Source organism: Schistocerca americana, chromosome 1, assembly GCF_021461395.2.
Source record: "Schistocerca americana isolate TAMUIC-IGC-003095 chromosome 1, iqSchAmer2.1, whole genome shotgun sequence".
Lineage (NCBI taxonomy): Eukaryota > Metazoa > Arthropoda > Insecta > Orthoptera > Acrididae > Schistocerca > Schistocerca americana.
Window position 1 is genome coordinate 558,692,149 of NC_060119.1, and position 18,675 is coordinate 558,710,823.

Sequence of the window (18,675 nt, forward strand, 5' to 3'; positions counted from 1 at the left end):
TATCATATCATATCATATCATATCATATCATATCATATCATATCATATCATATCATATCATATCATATCATATCATATCATATCATATCATATCATATCATATCATATCATATCATATCATATCATATCATATCATATCATATCATATCATATCATATCATATCATATGGTATCATCATCATATCATATCATATGGTATCATCATCATATCATATCATATGGTATCATCATCATATCATATCATATGGTATCATCATCATATCATATCATATGGTATCATCATCATATCATATCATATGGTATCATCATCATATCATATCATGGTATCATCATCATATCATATCATGGTATCATCATCATATCATATCATGGTATCATCATCATATCATATCATGGTATCATCATCATATCATATCATGGTATCATCATCATATCATATCATGGTATCATCATCATATCATATCATGGTATCATCATCATATCATATCATGGTATCATCATCATATCATATCATGGTATCATCATCATATCATATCATGGTATCATCATCATATCATATCATGGTATCATCATCATATCATGGTATCATCATCATATCATGGTATCATCATCATATCGTATCATCATCATATCGTATCATCATCATATCGTATCATCATCATATCGTATCATCATCATATCGTATCATCATCATATCGTATCATCATCATATCGTATCATCATCATATCGTATCATCATCATATCGTATCATCATCATATCGTATCATCATCATATCGTATCATCATCATATCGTATCATCATCATATCGTATCATCATCATATCGTATCATCATCATATCGTATCATCATCATATCGTATCATCATCATATCGTATCATCATCATATCGTATCATCATCATATCGTATCATCATCATATCGTATCATCATCATATCGTATCATCATCATATCGTATCATCATCATATCGTATCATCATCATATCGTATCATCATCATATCGCATCATCATCATATCGCATCATCATCATATCGCATCATCATCATATCGCATCATCATCATATCGCATCATCATCATATCATATCATATCATATCATATCATATCATATCATATCATATCATATCATATCATATCATATCATATCATATCATATCATATCATCATCATCATCATCATCATATCATCATCAATGTGTATAGGTTAACTTAGAAATCTGTGAAGTTTTATATTAACACATACGGTACAACACATTTGGTGAGACCTGGTGCTTTATTGCCTAATACAAATTTAGAACATATGAGGACTTCATTTACTTATATGCAACCTACATACAGGGTGGTCGGAAATTCCCGTTACAGACTTCCAGGACATGTAGAGGGTAGTGAGTTCAGAACATTCTGAATAGGAAACCATGTCCGGAATCGTATAGTTTCCGTTCTACGACAGTTTCAGTTCAGATGTGTACCTCGTCAACGTCTGCTTAGGGCAAGAGGAACGACTCAGAGTTCCCTGTCCTGGTATGCAACAGGGTAGACAGGATGACATGTACTACGCCAAACGATCCCCAGATGTCACTTATTGTCCGCTTTGCTGTGAGGCAGAGTCAATACCTGTGCATCACCGATAGAGGAAACATGGTGTAGTACACGTTTGCGGAATACACAGACATGCTCCTTGTGTATGGCGAAGCTGGAGGTAACGGAAGAGCTGCTAGTCGGCTGTATCACGAACGTTTACCACACCGTCACACTCCATCGCACAAACTGTTTGCCCAAGTTACACAACGGCTACGAGAAACGAGTACCTTCACCGTGAGGAGGCAGGACTGGTGCTCCACGGCGACGCCGCACTCCAGAATTTGAAGAAGGTGTACTGCGTCGCATTGAAGATAGCCCGTCAACGAGTTCGCGAACAATTGCGTGTGCAATGGCTGTTAGTCACAGTACCATCTTGGACGTCCTGCATCAGCAACAATTACATCCGTACCACTTACAAAGGGTACACGCTATGGGTCCAGCAGACTTTCCACAACGCGACGCCTTCTGCACATGGTTCCTGCACCGTTGCATCGACGCGCCCCTGTTTCCACGTCGAGCTCTCTTCACAGATGAATGTAGGTTCACAAGGGATTGTGTTCTGAATGCTCGAAAAAGCTATGTCTGGGCGGACGAAAACCCTCATGCCACGCGTGTTCAGGGATATCAAGACAGGTTTGGAATTAGCGTGTGGGCAGGTATTCTGGACGGTCAAGTGATTGGACCATATCTCCTTCCATCCAAGCTCATGGGTCCCGCATACTTAGTCTTCCTACGACACGTACTGGACCTGTTCTTGGAAGCTGTGGCACTGAATGTCTGTCATGAAATCTGGGTTCAGTATCATGGAGCACCACCTCACTTTTCAATGGCTGTCCGGAGACATCTCAACAGGCGGTATGGTGAAAGATGGATAGGCCGTGGTGGTCCAACCGCGTGGCCGCCACGATCGCCGGATTTAACCCCTAGGGACTACTACTTGTGGGGTCGTATGACGAGCCAAATTTATGAGACACCTGTAGAGACCGAGGAAGATCTGCTGGCACGAGCTCTGGCCGCTGCACAAGACATTGAAGAGACACCAGGTGGGATGGAGAGAGCGTACCAGAACATGTTTCGGAGATACAATGTGTGTAACAACGTTGGTTGTCCCCACATCGAGCCGCTGTTGTAATGCTTCGGTGCGTTGCGGCTGGTGCCGTAGATGTTGGATTCTTGTTGTTGTCGACTAATGTAAACCATAAGGTGTAAGTCGTAATGCAAATGCGGAAGTAATAACTGAACGATTCAGTATTCTCTTCAAATGGATTGCAACAATTGTACTGGGTCACGCCTAAGTACATTCCCCACGTGGGTTTGGATGAGATAATCATCTGCATTGAAACTGTCTTAGAAACGATACGTTTCCGGACATGGGTTCCTATTCAAAATGTTATGTACTCACTAGCCTCTACATGTCCTAGAAGTTCGTAACGGGAATTTCCGACCACCCTGTATATACATATCTTAGTCTTCATGACCCTATATTTTTACAATTTAAATCAACACTGAAATGTGGATGGGCATTTTTTTCTTATGCGATAACTACACTGAAGCGACAAGCGCCATGGGACAGCAATACGCACAGATGGCGGTAGTATCGCGAACACAAGACACAGAAGGGCAGTGCTTTGGCTGAGCTGTCGCTTGTACTCAGGTGACGGATGAGAAGAGATTTCCGACGTGATTATGGCTGCACGAAGAGAATTAACAGTCTTCGAACGAGAAATGGTAGTTGGAGCTAGACGCATGGGAATTTCTGTTTCAGAAACCGTTAGTTGATTCAGTATTCTGAGATCCGCAGTGTTATGAGGGTGCCGAGAATATCAAATTTCACGCATTACATCTCACCACGGACAGTGGCCGACGGCCTTCACGTAACCACGAAGAGTAGCGACGTTTTCACAGATGTGTCAGTGCTAACAGACAATCAACACTGCGTGAAGTATACGAAGCAATCAATAAGGGACGTATGACGAACGCATCCGTTAGGATAGCGAGGCGAAATCTGGCGTCAATGGGTTACGGCAGCAGACAACCGACGCAAGAGCCTTTCCTACCAGCGCGGCATCGCCTGCACCGCCTGTGTTTCGTGACAATAACGGTTGGACCCTAGACGACTGGAAAACTGTGGCCTTCTCAGGTGAGTTCCGATTTCGGTTGGTGATGCATGGTTTCAAGTATGGCACAGATCCCATGAATCCATGCACCCAGGTTGTCAACGAGGCATTGTGCAAACTGGCGGTGGCTCCATAATGGTGTGGGCTGTTTACACGGAATGGACTGGGCCCTCTCGTACGAGCGAACCGATCTATGACTGGAAATGGTTATGTTCGGCGGCCTGAGACCATTTGCAGCCATTTATGGATTTCAGGAAACTTCCTGGCAGATTAAAACTGTGTGCCGAACCGAGACTCGAACTTTCGCGGGCAAGTGCTCTACCAATTGAGCTACCCAAGCACGACTGACGCCCAGTCCTCACAGCTTTACTTCCGCCAGTACCTCGTCTCCTACTTTCTAAACTTCACAGAAGCTCTCCTGCGAACCTTGCAGAACTAGCACTCCTGGAAGAAAGGATATTGAGGAGACATGGATTAGCTACAGCTTGGGGGATGTTTCCAGAATTGATTTTCACTCTACAGCGGAGTGTGCGCTGGTATGAAACTTCCTGTCAGATTAAAACTGTGTGCCGGGCTGTGTGCTCGGTCCGGCACACAGTTTTAATCTGCCAGGAGGTTTCATATCAGCACACACTCCGCTGCAGAGTGAAAATCCATTATGGACTTCATGTTTCCAAACAAAGATTGAATTTTTATGGATGACAATGCGCCTTGTCAGCAGGCGACAACTGTTCGGGGTTGGTTTGAAGAACATACCGGACAATTCGAGCAAGTGATTTGACCACCCACATCGCCCGATATGAATCCCATAACCATTATGGGACATACTCGAGAGATCAATTCATGCACAACACCCTGCACCGCAACATTTTCGCATTTATGGACGGCTACGGAAGCAGCATGGCTCAATATTTCTGCAGGGAACTTCCAGGGACATGCTGAGCCCATGCCACGTAGAGTTGCTGCATTACGCTGAGCAAAAGGAGCTGAGAAGCGATATTAGGAGGTATCTCACGACTTCTGTTACCTCAGTGTAATTGAAGCAGTCTCGCGGGTAATAGTGAAGCTAATTACCCTCATTATGACTGTTTAGGAAAGTGTAGCTTACCGAGGAATTGCGTGGCTCCGCCTGCAAAAGTTTTCAGTGAACCACCGATGCAATGCATCGCTTAATTTGTCTCACGCGTCTTACACACGCTCGGAGTGTGCCTCGATTTGGAACGTGGCCGCGAGCGAGACTTCGCACGGCGCCACAGTATCACTAAGTCGAGATGAAGGAACATTTCTGTATTATCCACACAACACGGCAGTAGCTGACGAGACGTGCCGTCAAAGAGTGACTCTGCGGCCTCCTGTAACAGATTCGATGCTATGTGGACGAATCTGCCTGCATCTCTATCATATCTGCACTTAGCAATAGTACACGCTGCAGCCTGTGAGCGTGACTTCCCCTTTCCAGTGGGTGGATGTTGAGGTGCAGTACCTCTCTGGAGCCCCGTCACGTCTGCGACGCGGGACCAGGAAGCGCCGTGACGTGACCCCCCTTCGTAAGTGATTAGGCGCGGGCCGGTCTGCCAAACCGCGTGTCAGCGGCGGTCGAGGCAGCGCTTAGGCACCGTTCCAAACACGGCTTACGGAATAATGGGCCAGATTCGTGACCCCATAAGCATATAGAAAGCTGCTACGAAAGAACTTCACTACAGATTTAAACGTAGACCAAATATCATAGACTAACAAAAACAAAGCGAAACCATGTATAGCCTAAGGAGAGCCACTCGTGAAGCGTTCAACAAATTCGAAATCGAGATTCTGCCTATCGACTTGACAGACAAATCCTGCGTAGTTTCGGTCTGATGTTAAAAAGAAAACGGGTCAAAGCCATCTGTCCAGATACCCTGTGACCATAACAGCATTTAAACGGAGTATGACAGGAGCCTGAAATTACTGCAAATCATTTTCCAAAACTGTTCCACTGAGGAAGATCGTTCTGTGATTCCTTCTCCAAAATGCCACACAACTATCAAAGTGACATGTGTAAATAAGAACCACTGGATAGAACAACTGAAATCGTTCAACGGGAAAGGCCATTCGCCTCGATAGAATGTCAGTAAGATTCTATGTACAATATGTGAAAGAACTTGTTCCTCTATTAGTAGCACTGTACCGTGGGTCTGTGGAGCGATGCGTTACTAATAACTGAAACGAAGTTTACAAGGAAGCTCGTCGAATAGGTCCAGAAACTCTAGGTAGATGTGTCTAACATCGGTCTGTTGTAGGGTTTGTAATCTGTTTTACGGTCGCATATTATGACTTTTTTGGAGACCGGAAAATCTGCTCTATAAGAATCAATATAGGTTCCGAAAACAATTATTGTGTGCAGTCCAACTCCCTCCGTTCGTATAATGGACCCAGAGAGCACTAGACACCGGTGCTCAAATGGATCCAGTGTTTCTTCACTTCCGGAATGTGTTCGAGACAGTCCCACACTGCCGCCTAATGAACAAAGTAAGAACATACCGAATACGAGGGGCGTTTGAAAAGTCCATGAAAAAAAAAAAAAAAACCTACTTACGTGTTTGAGGTAAACATTTTTTAGTTTTCGACATAGTCTCCCTTTAGACTTATACACTTCGTCCAACGCTGTTCTAATTTGTTGATCCCTTCCTAATAATAGGAATTGTCCAAGTCTGCAAAATAGCTATTACTTGCTGCAATCACCTCCTCATTTGAATAAAATATTTGTCCCGCTAGCCATTTCTTCAAATTGGGGAACAAATAGTAGTCCGAGGGAGCCAAGTCTGGAGAATAGGGGGGATGTGAAACGAGTTGGAATCCTATTTCCATTAATTTTGCGACCACAACTGCTGAGGTGTGTGATGGTGCTTGTCGTGATGGACTTTTTGCGGTCCAGTCGCCGGCGTTTATCTTGCAGCTCGGTTTTCAAACGGTCCAATAACGATGAGTAATATGCACCAGTAATAGTTTTATCCTTTTCCACATAGTCGATGAGGATTACAACTTGCGAATCCCAAAAGACAGTCGCCATAATATTTCCAGCTGAAGGACTGGTCTTCCCCTTTTTTTGGTGCAGATTCTCCCTTGGTAACGCATTGTTTTAGATTGTTGTTTGGTCTCAGGAGCATAGTAATGTATCCATGTTTCATCCACAGTGACGAAACGATGCTTGAAGTCCTGCGGATTATTCCTGAACAGCTGCAAACCATCATTGCATCACTTCACACGATTCCGTTTTTGGTCAAGCGTGAGCAATCGCGGAACCATTATTGTTGATAGCTTTCTGATGTCCAAATGTTTACGCAAAATATTATGTACCCGTTCATTCGAGATGCCCACAGCACTAGCAATCTCACGCACCTTAATTCTTCTGTGATCCATCACCATATCATGGATTTTATCAACGATTTCTGGAGTCGTAACCTCCACAGGGCGTCCAAATCGTTCAGCATCACTTGTGCCCATATGGCCACTCCGAAAATTTTGAAACCACTTATAAACTGTTCTAATCGAAGGTGCAGAGTCACCGTAATGTTTATCAAGCTTCTCTTTAGTCTCCTAAAGCGTTTTGCCTTTCATAAAGTAATGTTTAATCACCACACGAAATTCTTCTTCGTCAATTTTTTGACAATCATTCGACTTCCTTGATTCACACGAATCCCAAACACAAAGAAATAGATCAATATGGCTGAAATTTGGTGTGCCTTCTTTCCAAAGATGCTACTAACTAAACATGACTTCGATACGCGCCAGTGGTGCCATAGCTCTGACTTCGTACGGACTTTTCAAACGCCCCTCGTATCAGACCAGCTATGTGATTATTGCAAAGTTTCTAGCAAACAGAACGCAGCATGTCGTTCACGGAGAGATACCTTCAGGTATAACAACTACGGACCTACCTCAAAATGGATGTTATGGAACTTGTAGACGATCGACTGTTGGTCAGGGATTGACAGTTGAGGCTCTGCATTAAATATTATGAATAAATAGGCAGAAACACCCACCGTTGTGTCATTACATGACTTCAGAAATATCACGGAAGCAGTCACATCCATAAAATAGCTGAATATGGATACGGAGCTGTTTTCAGTACAACGTCCGCACAAAACTAATCGGAGGTAAGGCACTTGCCACACTGAGGTTGATTAATCAGGATAGAATGGCATCTCTGAAAAGATGGACATACAGAGAATCTTCAGGAAGTGTAGTCCATCCACAAAGGAGATAGCTTGCAGAACCCTCATTCGATCAATACTTTAACAGTGCTCCTCAATCTGCGATAGGTAAGTTCATAAGGAACACAGAGAAGCTCCAAAGAAGAACAGAGCGTTTCGTTACAGGTTCATTGAGTAAGCGCCGAAGCGTCATGGAGACGCTCAGCCAACTGCAGTGGCAGACGCTGCACGAGACGCTTTCTGCATCACGGTGTGGTTTACCGATAAAATTCCAAGTGCATGTTTCCTAGAAAAGTCAGCCAATATGTCACTTCGTCCAAAGTGCATTTCGCAAATAGACCATGAACGTAAAATTAGATTCGAGGTTGGTTGGTTGGTTGGTTGGTTGGTTGGTTTGGGTTAGGGGACCGAACAGCGAGGTCATCGGTCCCATCGAATTAGGGAAGGATAGAGAAGGAAGTCTGCCGTGCCCTTTCTAAGGAACCATCTCAACGTTTTCCTGAAGATATTTAGGGAAATCACGGAAAACCTAAATCAGGATGGGCGGACACAGGTCTGAACCGCCGTCCTCCCGAATGCGAGTCCAGTGGGCTAACCACTGCGCCCCCTCGCTCGGTATTAGATTCGAGCTCACACGGAAACTTACCAACAATGGTTCTTACCGCTAACCATTCGCGACTTTAACAGGAAAGGGGGAAGTGGCAGCGGTACAAGAAGGCGACCTCCCACCTCACACCACAAAGTCGTCTGCGGTGTCCCTATGAAGATGGTGTCCAATGCGTCGTTTGTAGTCGGATGACATTGACAGATTCAGTGGTAATTTCTGGAGTATCCCAAGGGATTGTTGTAGGACCGTTGCTATTAACGGCAAACATAAATGATCTAAAGGTGCGTTAGGTGGCACACTGACTTGGCTGTTGTCTGTAGGAGGGTTGGAATGCGGGTCGACGGCAGTAAAGTGCAGGAAAATGCGCATAGAGCCTTTGGTGCATTTGAGCATGAATGCAAATAGACTTAATCAAATACACACAAATCGACGAAGTGATCCATTCCTGTTGGAGTACACTACTGGTTATTAATCACCGAATCAGTAAACAACCGTGGAATATCCAGGAGAGCGATCTAAAGTGGAATTACCACTCTGGACTAATTGTAGGAAAACAGGTTCAATAGAAGAATGCAATTTATCCACGCACTGAAGTATTGCTCAGGATAAGCCAACGACAGAACTGAACTCTGGCTACATCATTATTTGGCCACGCTGTGTGCACAAGTTGTCTGCGTAGTCGTGGCGTGATTGCTTCGGTGCTCCCCACACTGTATTCTGACAAGTGTTAATTTAAGGCTCAGCATAGCGAGTTTAAGAGTTTACTCGCTATGCGCTCAAGTTGACGGGTGCTTATTAATGAATCGTCTCCCACACAGTTCACAACAGTCTCCTCAAATTCTACATTTTTACGCAACCCGTTATCTGACGAGAACACTGACTAGCTGTACGTTGTTTGGAAGACCCAATTTCTCTGCAGTGTGTATCCATGGCGATAAAGTTCTTCCAGTCAGAATGACGCCTTTTGTCTGCATAACGCTAAACTCATCATAAAGCGGGTATACAATACACTAGTGAAGGCGGACTAACGACAATCAACAGCATCGTTGGCCGAAATTTGCTTAGTGTGTACGGGCGGTTGCGGTTCGGGCTGCCGGCTATAACATCAAAGCGTTGGCGTTGGGCTTGGGGCCCACCTCCCACTGTGGACGACGGGTCTAATGATTTTGGTTCAGTGGCGATATGTAGTGTGGGTATGTATTTGTTGTGTCTAACTGTTGGAGCACTGAGTGGGATGCGGAGGCAGCATTAAAGCTGATAGTTTCGTGTTTAACGGGAATGTATATGGACCCTTATGAAGTGCTTCTGTAAAAACAAATCGACAAAATTAGACGCTTGGAGGTAAATAAACAAGGTGTTAGAAAATGCGCACGATGTAAAAAAAATCTTTACGAGTATTTTTTTACTGCACGTATAGCTCTCTTGAAAAAGGTGTCATCTTTGGAAATTTTAGGCCCTACACAATTCAATAACAATTGTAAAACTGTAGCAATCGTTCGCAAAAAATTATGAAATAGCCCACATTCCACATCAGCTTTAAGGTCATACAATTTTTTCCTATCACTTTGCTCCCTAATTTTTAGAAGAGACGCCGTCCACCAACGTCATTTCTTCTTGCTTTTTCGTGATCAGTTTCTTGCAGTAAAATAAATGCTGCACATGCGACGACGAGTAAATCCCCTTGTTCCATCACATGGGCCGACGCAACTGTTTTTAAAACGCCGCTTTATAACAACAACAAAGTGGGAGCAACCTCGGAAAGTTAGCAGAGCCAACTGCGATTCCTCAAGTCCGAATCCCTTGGTCCCAACCCTTTGGTTTGCTGAGGATGACAGACCGAATGCCAGTGCATTGATGAACAACGTTCGGCTGAATCCATCGGCTGTCGTTAGTTTTCCTTCGTTGGGCTAGTGCGTACGCGCCAATAGCCGAAGGCAGCCGCCAGACATGAAAGTAAAGTAGGCGTTGGTTTCCATGATAATTAGCTTACATACACATTACTCGGAAGCGTTGCATATTTACGATCTCGTCTGCCTGAAATATTAGTTCAGTTGGGTTCCTGAGCCCAAAATATTAAAATTAGGATGCTCTGTCATACGTAGCATTCTGGCCGTAAAAGTTTTTAATATTTTAGAAAAAGGTAAAGGAACCCTAAGTTCTATCGGTGCTGAGATCTACAGCTATCGTGGACTCCGTAACACGGTGTAGCTCGGCATTTTACACGTTAACACTCTTTGTGAGAGGTGAAAGAAGAGAACTCACAGGCTGGTCTTGGACTGACCGCCTATCGAACCCGAGTACTTTGATTTATAGTCCGGTACTTTACCAATGAGCCACTGTCTTTTTTTTTTTTTTTTTTTTTTTTTTTTTTTTTTTTTTTTTTTTTGGACTGCACTGAAATAGAATTACAAAGTTTTAAAATGTTGATGCATGTTTAATATGATCAACATCTCTCTCAAATTACATTGAGCAAGGAAATAATAATAGGCTACAAGTATATCAGTCTTACAATCAACCGTCTAGCCTTTGCAGAACTAGTTACATTTTCAGACTTCTTAAAACTGAAGAGCGAGGAAGCGAAGGCTGAGGCTTCTCATCTCCTTTCAGAAGGTGCACTTTATCGAGAACATAAAATCAGCGCTGAGAGAATTGGAGGCTGGACTAGGAATAATTAAGCTGCCGTAAAAGTTTAAATGCCTGCGTGAATGCAAACAGCCTAACCTATCACAGAAAGAAACCTTCGTGTCACGCAGTAACAAAATGGCATCTACAATGAAGATCGATGTCGTCAAACGCCAAAATTTCGCACAACTGCACTACTATTCAACCAGAGGCCCGATATCCGGTAGATACTCTTGCCATGAAGAAGAAATGTCTATTGGAGAAGCTTTAGGCCAAAGAAAAAATTGAGAACAATCCTGGATCCCACCAAATGAAACAGCGAGTATAGAAGCCATTACAACCAAGAACTACTGTATGTAAGCACATACAGAAGATATGGGACAGGATTCTGTATGTGACACGAATGAGAAAAAGAAGGATATCTAAAAGGATATTTACCTAATTTCAAGATAAAGAAAAACCGAATGTACATGTTTCATAGGAACTGAAAGAGATCTAGGAGAAATGGTGATTTCTCATGAAAATACCCATGAGCATGATCCACTGTAGGAAAGACTGCGAACACACGAAGGTTTCCAAGATAAGCCGAAGACACGGAAGGCGTGGATTCAAAAGAGAAAAGAACGCCGGAAACGCATGCACGAGTACTGCGCTACAGTTAATGCTCGGGAAGGAGGCAATATTACGAACCGAAATTGAGAATGGACATACGTCGTGGGAAGGAAGAGGAAAGATCATACTTTGTTGCGAGCATTATTGGTAAGGGTAGCGCACATGCAGAGGAGCGTATTGAAGATTTTCAGAGAAATTATTAGCACTACCCGATTCTAGGTCTCCCTCAGTTGTACAATATAGAAGGAACTGAGAGAAATGAGAGAAATGCCACCAGGATAGTAACAGAATGGTTCAAGCCACAGGTAAATCTTCTCAAAGAAATTATATGGAAATTTTCGGAAGAGACGCTGCAGTCTTCTCGTCTAAGGCTGATAATGACTTTACAGAACGAGTGATTCTTAAATGTTGTTTTACAATTTTGCTGTCTCATATCCACCTTTCACTGTGTCTTTTGAACAGGGCCCCATACAGAAAAGTTGAGATGAAAGATGGCGTACAAAGAGGCTTTCAGTAATTTTCTCCTCTCTTTCCATACGCGAATGAACGAGAAGGCGCGATCAGTAATGGGAAGAACATACATGTAGGTGCTTCCATAAATCAACAGCAGCTGAAGGTTATGCAGACGCGAAAAGCATGTCATAATAAAACGAACAGACCATTTTACACGGCGGCCGGAGTGGCCGTGCGGTTCTGGGCGCTACAGTCTGGAGCCGAGCGACCGCAATGGTCGCAGGTTCGAATCCTGCCTCGGGCATGGATGTGTGTGATGTCCTTAGGTTACTTAGGTTTAATTAGTTCTAAGTTCTAGGCGACTGATGACCTTAGAAGTTAAGACGCATAGTGCTCAGAGCCACTTGTACCATTTTACACGAAGAATTAACTTGAGAAATCTCTGAGGGTTTGGCTTAGCATCTGTTGAATTCTGGTTAAAAGCACATGCGAAAAAGAATGTTGTGACTATTTTGGGAACAAAGCAATTGGTTTTGTGTGCCGATTCGTTACTGTAGGTGAGTTGTGGGTCCATCACCTTTTTGGCACTACAACTCTCTATTGGCCTTGGTCTCCCTAAAAATCTGGTTCCACATATTTGTTTTCTGCTTTTCTCTCATTTGGTGAAGTCAGCCAGCTCACTGTACAGGCATCTTCTCTTGGCCGGCCCTTCCTTCTGATTGAGCATAATCTTTTCCATTATTGTTTTGAGCGTCTCATGGATTGTCACGTCCTTCATACCGCCCTAGGAGCATTTTCTCTGAGTTTTGTTGAATTTTGCTCTACGTTTCCCTTGTATAAACTGTTGCGATGCATGCTTTTATCATTGTCCGAACGTCTAACAAACCCATAGATTTTTCGTAGGATTATTCCTTCAACAGTCCTTAGATTGTTTATAATCTCTTCTGTCGTCATTAGCGACTCACTTTTAACAAATGGTTGTACAAGGGAATAATATACTCTTAACATTGTTGTTCTTATAATCAGAATTCGTACATACCTATAAATTCACTTAACAGGTCATTTTCCGCTCGAAACCTTTTTCCTAATACAGTGTCTTCTATTTTATCCTAACTGAGGACTCCCAGTCTAACATGCCATACGAATTTGCTTTTTTTTTTTCATTGGGCAAAAGGACCCTCTGTACTGGAAGCAGCTGAAATATTTAAAATATTTATTAGAGGTATTCACAGGCCATGCTGTGGTGTTCCAGCCTTCGAATTGGACATTTGCCTTGTTTTCATTTGTAGTGAGTTGCGCCTCCTGTTTTGATTTCTTTCTACATTTCTGTAAGGGTGTCTGTATCTCATGCCATAATTGCAGCATCATCTGCATACGCACGCATCTGACCGGATTTTGTAATTTTTGCACCTCTATTGTCTATATTTTTATAGCAGATTATGCAGTGCTATGTTAAAAAGGACTGCTGAGAGACCTGTGTCGTTCCGGCTGTAAAGCTGAAAGGATCCACTACTTCACTACTCCAGAAATTAAATTGTTCTTACGAAACCCTGTAAGGTTAATTTAAAGCGCCAGTAATCAAGGTTGAGCGATTGTGTCGCCTCCTTCGTACATCACGCGTAGCGAAAGACTAACGGATGGAGGGGGGAGGCAGGTTGTATGTATTTGCTATTTGATAAAAAGTTTCCTGGCGCCTATTAGTGGACGCTAATACTGTGCGCACTTTGCTTTTACGACGGCTTGAACTATGTATGTCTGTGGAGGAACGGCAGCCCATTCTTCAAGAGAGGAACACAGAGAAGGTAGTGATTTTAAACACTGGGGTCTGCAGAGAAGTCTACGTTCTAACTCATCCCAAAGGTATTCCATTGGGTTGAGGTTGGAACTCTGGACAGGGCAGTCCATTTCAGGAATATCATTGTCCACAAACCACGGCGTCACAAGCGCTACTCTATGACAGGATTCAGTGTCATGCTGATATAAATAATCATCGTTGCCGAACTGTTCCTCTTCTGTACTCAGTAAGAATGCTGTAAAATATGTTCATATTCTTCCGCATCTAGCGGTTACTTAGGCACAATAAGGATGTCACAACCTAACCAAGAAAAATACCCCGTTCCGCACCCGCACCACCACCACCACCACCACCACCACCACCACCACCACCACTGTTGGCACGGCAAATGACGTCAGGGAACGTTCTGCAGACGTTCGCCAGACCCAAATACTTCAACTGGATTGCCTCAGGGTACAGCGTGATTCATCACTCCGAATAACTTGTTTCCAGTTACTCACTGTCCTGCGACTTCCGCTCCTTACATCACATCAAGTACAGCTTAGCTCTGACAATTGAAATGTGTGGCTTATGAGGAGCTTCTCAACCATGATACGCTGCTCTTTTTAACTCCCTACGCACAGTCATGTGCTACCTGTACTGCTAGTAGCACTTTAGAACTCACGAGTGACTCCTTCGGCACATTTCATAACTACTATCGGCAACGCTCAACGATCCTTGTCCGTTAATGCAAGAGGCCTGCCTGGTCTTCATTTACCCTTGGTTGTTCCTTCGCGTTTACACTTCAAATCACGACCAACAGTCAACATGGGCAATTTGAATGGCTGAAAAATGGCTCTGAGCACTATGGGACTTAACTTCTGAGGTCATCAGTCCCCTAGAACTTAGAACTACTTAAACCTAACTAACCTAAGGACACCACACACATCCATGTCCGAGGCAGGATTCGAACCTGCGACTGTAGCGGTCACGCGGTTCCGGACTGTAGCGCCTAGAACCACTCGGCCACATCAGCCGGCGAATGGCTGAAATGTCCCTGATGGATTTATTACTCAGGTGACACCCAATTATTAGTCCATACTTGAAATCACTGACCTCTCCTGACGACCAATCTGGTGTTACTGTTTTTCTAATGACAACACAAAACTCCCCACGTCCCTTTGCACCAGTTGGTTAGAGAGCCTGTATAGGGAGAGAGTAGCCAACCGGACGATACGGCGGCCATTTTCCTGCCAAACTGCGGGCGGGACTTTTGAATGGCCAGTAGTGGAGTACACACTCACCGAATCAAAAGCACAAGACAATATGGCGAAATTATTCGTTAACTGCTTTTCTTTACAGCTATAATATACTCATAGTAGCCTACTACGCAAAGCACAGGAAAATTTGATACACTGGCTGTAAAAATTATTCTTTACTTGCATTTATCTCCTTTAAAGTTCGTTTACTATATATATATATTGCAATGAAAGTAGTGTAAATAAAAAATATAGTGTATAACATTTGTTTTGTATCGGAAGTGCATAACGCTAAGGATTTAATGTACCTGTATTACGTCAGATGAATGAAAGTCGTAAGCAGTTGTTTACTTGTGACATGCAAAAAGTGTGAGACGTATTAGTACTTCTTGTCACGTCTTCAAACTGCTTACGACTTTCTTTCATATACATTGAATACCTCTCGTAGATAACAAACTAAAAAGATTACAAAAATCAGGTAATGTTAAATGTAGGGTACTGTAATAACGACCAAATATAACAAGAAAACTACCGTATCCCTTCTACCCCACAGTAAGTAGGCCTATTAAAAACTGTCTTCAGGAGTGCGTACAATTATTTACTACGAATAATGTTTCAGCAACCACGACAACTGCGGAAAACGTGCTTACAACTTGCCTGTGTCAACAGTCAGGCAATAATACTGAAACCAAAATAATGCCTAGTGTTCCGATTCGGAACGAAATAAAGTTTGATGCTATAAAGTCGAATGAGCATGGCACAAAAATTACAGGAACTTTCCGTTTCCAGCAAGGACTCAGATATTGGCTTCAGAAAAGCTTGTGATGCTACCAGTATGCACGCAAACGCTAATTACGTACTAAAAACGATATGCAAGCAAATCGAACATGCGTGCACAACGCATAACAAGTGTCTAAATAATTCAAATACCTTTTAATCGTTTCCAAAAGTCCTCTGAACTTCAACTCAAAAGCACGGCGAACATAGGAAGCGCGAGAAACGTTTGGCAGAAAAATGGCGCCAAAGCTAATCAACCAATCACGGGCAACTTCACCTATGGCCACTCTCTCTGTATACAGGCTCTCTACAGCTGGTCCTCTATTGATATCTAGCGGTGGACTCCGCATTACACAGGCGTGTCCAGGCACGTATGATAAGTTTATCTGCGGGTGGTCATCTATATCCTGCTTCACACGTGAACTTTACACGAAAAGGATAGAGTACCACAAACGCCTAGCGCCCACAATCATGTACTGTGCTACGAAACTTGCTGGCGGGTTAAAATGATCTACTGTATCTGTTCTGGAAACCAGAAACTTTCATTTCACTGGGACCGCTCTTACCGAATAAGCTATCCACTAACGACTCATGACCTAGAACCTCAATCAATTTTTCCAGCACATTCTCCTACTTTCCCAAATTCACTGAAGTTCTCCTGCGTGACTAGTACTCTTGGAAGAAAGGCTATCACAGAAAAACGGCGTAGCCACGGCGCTGAGGTTGTTCCCAGAATGAATGTCCTCATTCTGCAGCGGGATGTGTGCTGTTTTGAATCATCCCGGCGAATTAAAACTGTACACCGGACCGTGACTTTGAACTGTGATGGCGGATAGTTTGACACGTCTGTTTATGAGTTAGTGTGAGAATTGCCCGCGAGAGGAACTGTTCTGGCATTCTCGTTCTAATTAGCTGTTCGATTACAAACGACTTTACAGAAACATTTTTCTCTATTATGTGAATACTACACATGTGATTACACGTTGATGGTTTCTGTGCCAAGACATAATCAAACGTCATCAATCATGATCGAAGTCCAACAGTCACCTTACTTTCCGAGCATGCCTCACCCTGTGCAAATTATCTGTTTCCGTGTTGACTTAGGTTCAAGGCTCCTACTGCAATATTTGTGTGTACCCACTTATTAGTTTATGCCATAATATTTATCAACGTTTTGCTAAGCTGAAAAAAATTATTGTGTGTACGCGATATAAGTAGAAAAGTACAAATTTCAACATTAGTATATTTGCACAGTGTGCCATCACTTGTGGAAACAAAATACCTTTACCCTAACTAACATTAATATTTGCATTTAAATTTTAATAATATGTACTTTACTACCTATATCTCTACTCATGTTTAGGACTGAAATGAAGGCTACATTTTGCAGGCTTTACTTATTTAGATCTTAGTGGTACAATGCTTTATTCATTCAATAAACCCATTGCTGTGGCGTCCACAATGAAGAACGTATTTATGGAGGAGGAGGAAACGCGTGTTAAACGTCCCGTCGACATCGCGGTCACTGAAGACGGAGCACAAGCTCGAATTAAGGAAAGATGAGAAAGGAAAGCGGCCGTGCCCTTTCAAAGGAACCATCCCGGCATTTGCCTGAAACGACTTAGGGAAACAACGGAACACCTAAATGACGATGGCCAGACGCGTGTTTGAACCGTCGTCCTCCCGAATGCGAGTCCAGAAACATGTTTATGATCTTAACAAATGATGTATATAGAGAACACAACAACGTGTAAAAACAAATCGAAATGAAAATTTTGAAACCAATATTGTGTAAGAAGAAGAAGTAGAAAAGTTATCGCTATGAATAGAAAACTAATTGTATGATATCATTAAGAAATAACTAATAGGTCTTTCATATGCCACGTTAAAACTTATTATACTATGCAGAAAAATATAAAAATATAAGTTAATGAGGATAAGTAGGAAAGACAGAGGTGTAACTTCGAATACAGTATTGACAGTCACTTACGTTAAATATCTAAACGTAACGATGCAAAGCGATTTGAAATGGAATGAGCACTTCAGGTTGGTAGTAAGGAAGGCGAATGCTCGACTTCCTTTTATTGGGAGAATTTTGGGAAAGTTTAGCTCATCCACAAAGGCTACGGCGTATAGAACGCTAGCGCGACCCATTCTTGAATAATGTTTGTATGTTTGGCATCCCCACCAAGTCGGATTAAATGAATACATTTGTTACCGGTAAGTTCGATCGGCACGCACGTATTACGAAATTAAACTTTCTGGCACATTAAAACGGTGTGCCGGACCGAGACCAGAATTCGGGATCCTTTCCTTTCGCTGACAGGCGCTCTACAGACAGCTAGCCAAACAACTCGTCCTCACGCCTTTATTTCCGCCAGTACCTAGTCACCTATCTTCGAAACTTCAGAGAAGCTCTCCTGCGAAACTTTAAAGACTAGCACTCCTGCAAGAAAAGATATTGCGAAGACATGGCTTAGCAGTGCAAATCTGCCATCAAGTTTCATACCAGCGCGCACTCTGCTGCAGAGCGAATATTTCGTTATTATTGCGGATATGCATCGTGAACTTAAATGGGAATCCCCGGAGGTAATATGATACTCTTTCCGCAATACACTATTGCGTAAATTTAGAGAACCGGTATCTGAGGCCAATTGCGGAACGAATTTACTACCGCCAACGTAC

At 43.0% G+C, this 18,675-nt stretch overlaps 1 protein-coding gene across 1 annotated transcript in view; it reads right to left on the bottom strand.

The window, feature by feature from the left end:
• The window catches only part of LOC124606307 (CAD protein), a 545,680-nt gene that overhangs the window by 500,323 nt on the left and 26,682 nt on the right, over nucleotides 1-18,675 (bottom strand). The gene's annotated exons all lie outside the window — the stretch shown is intronic.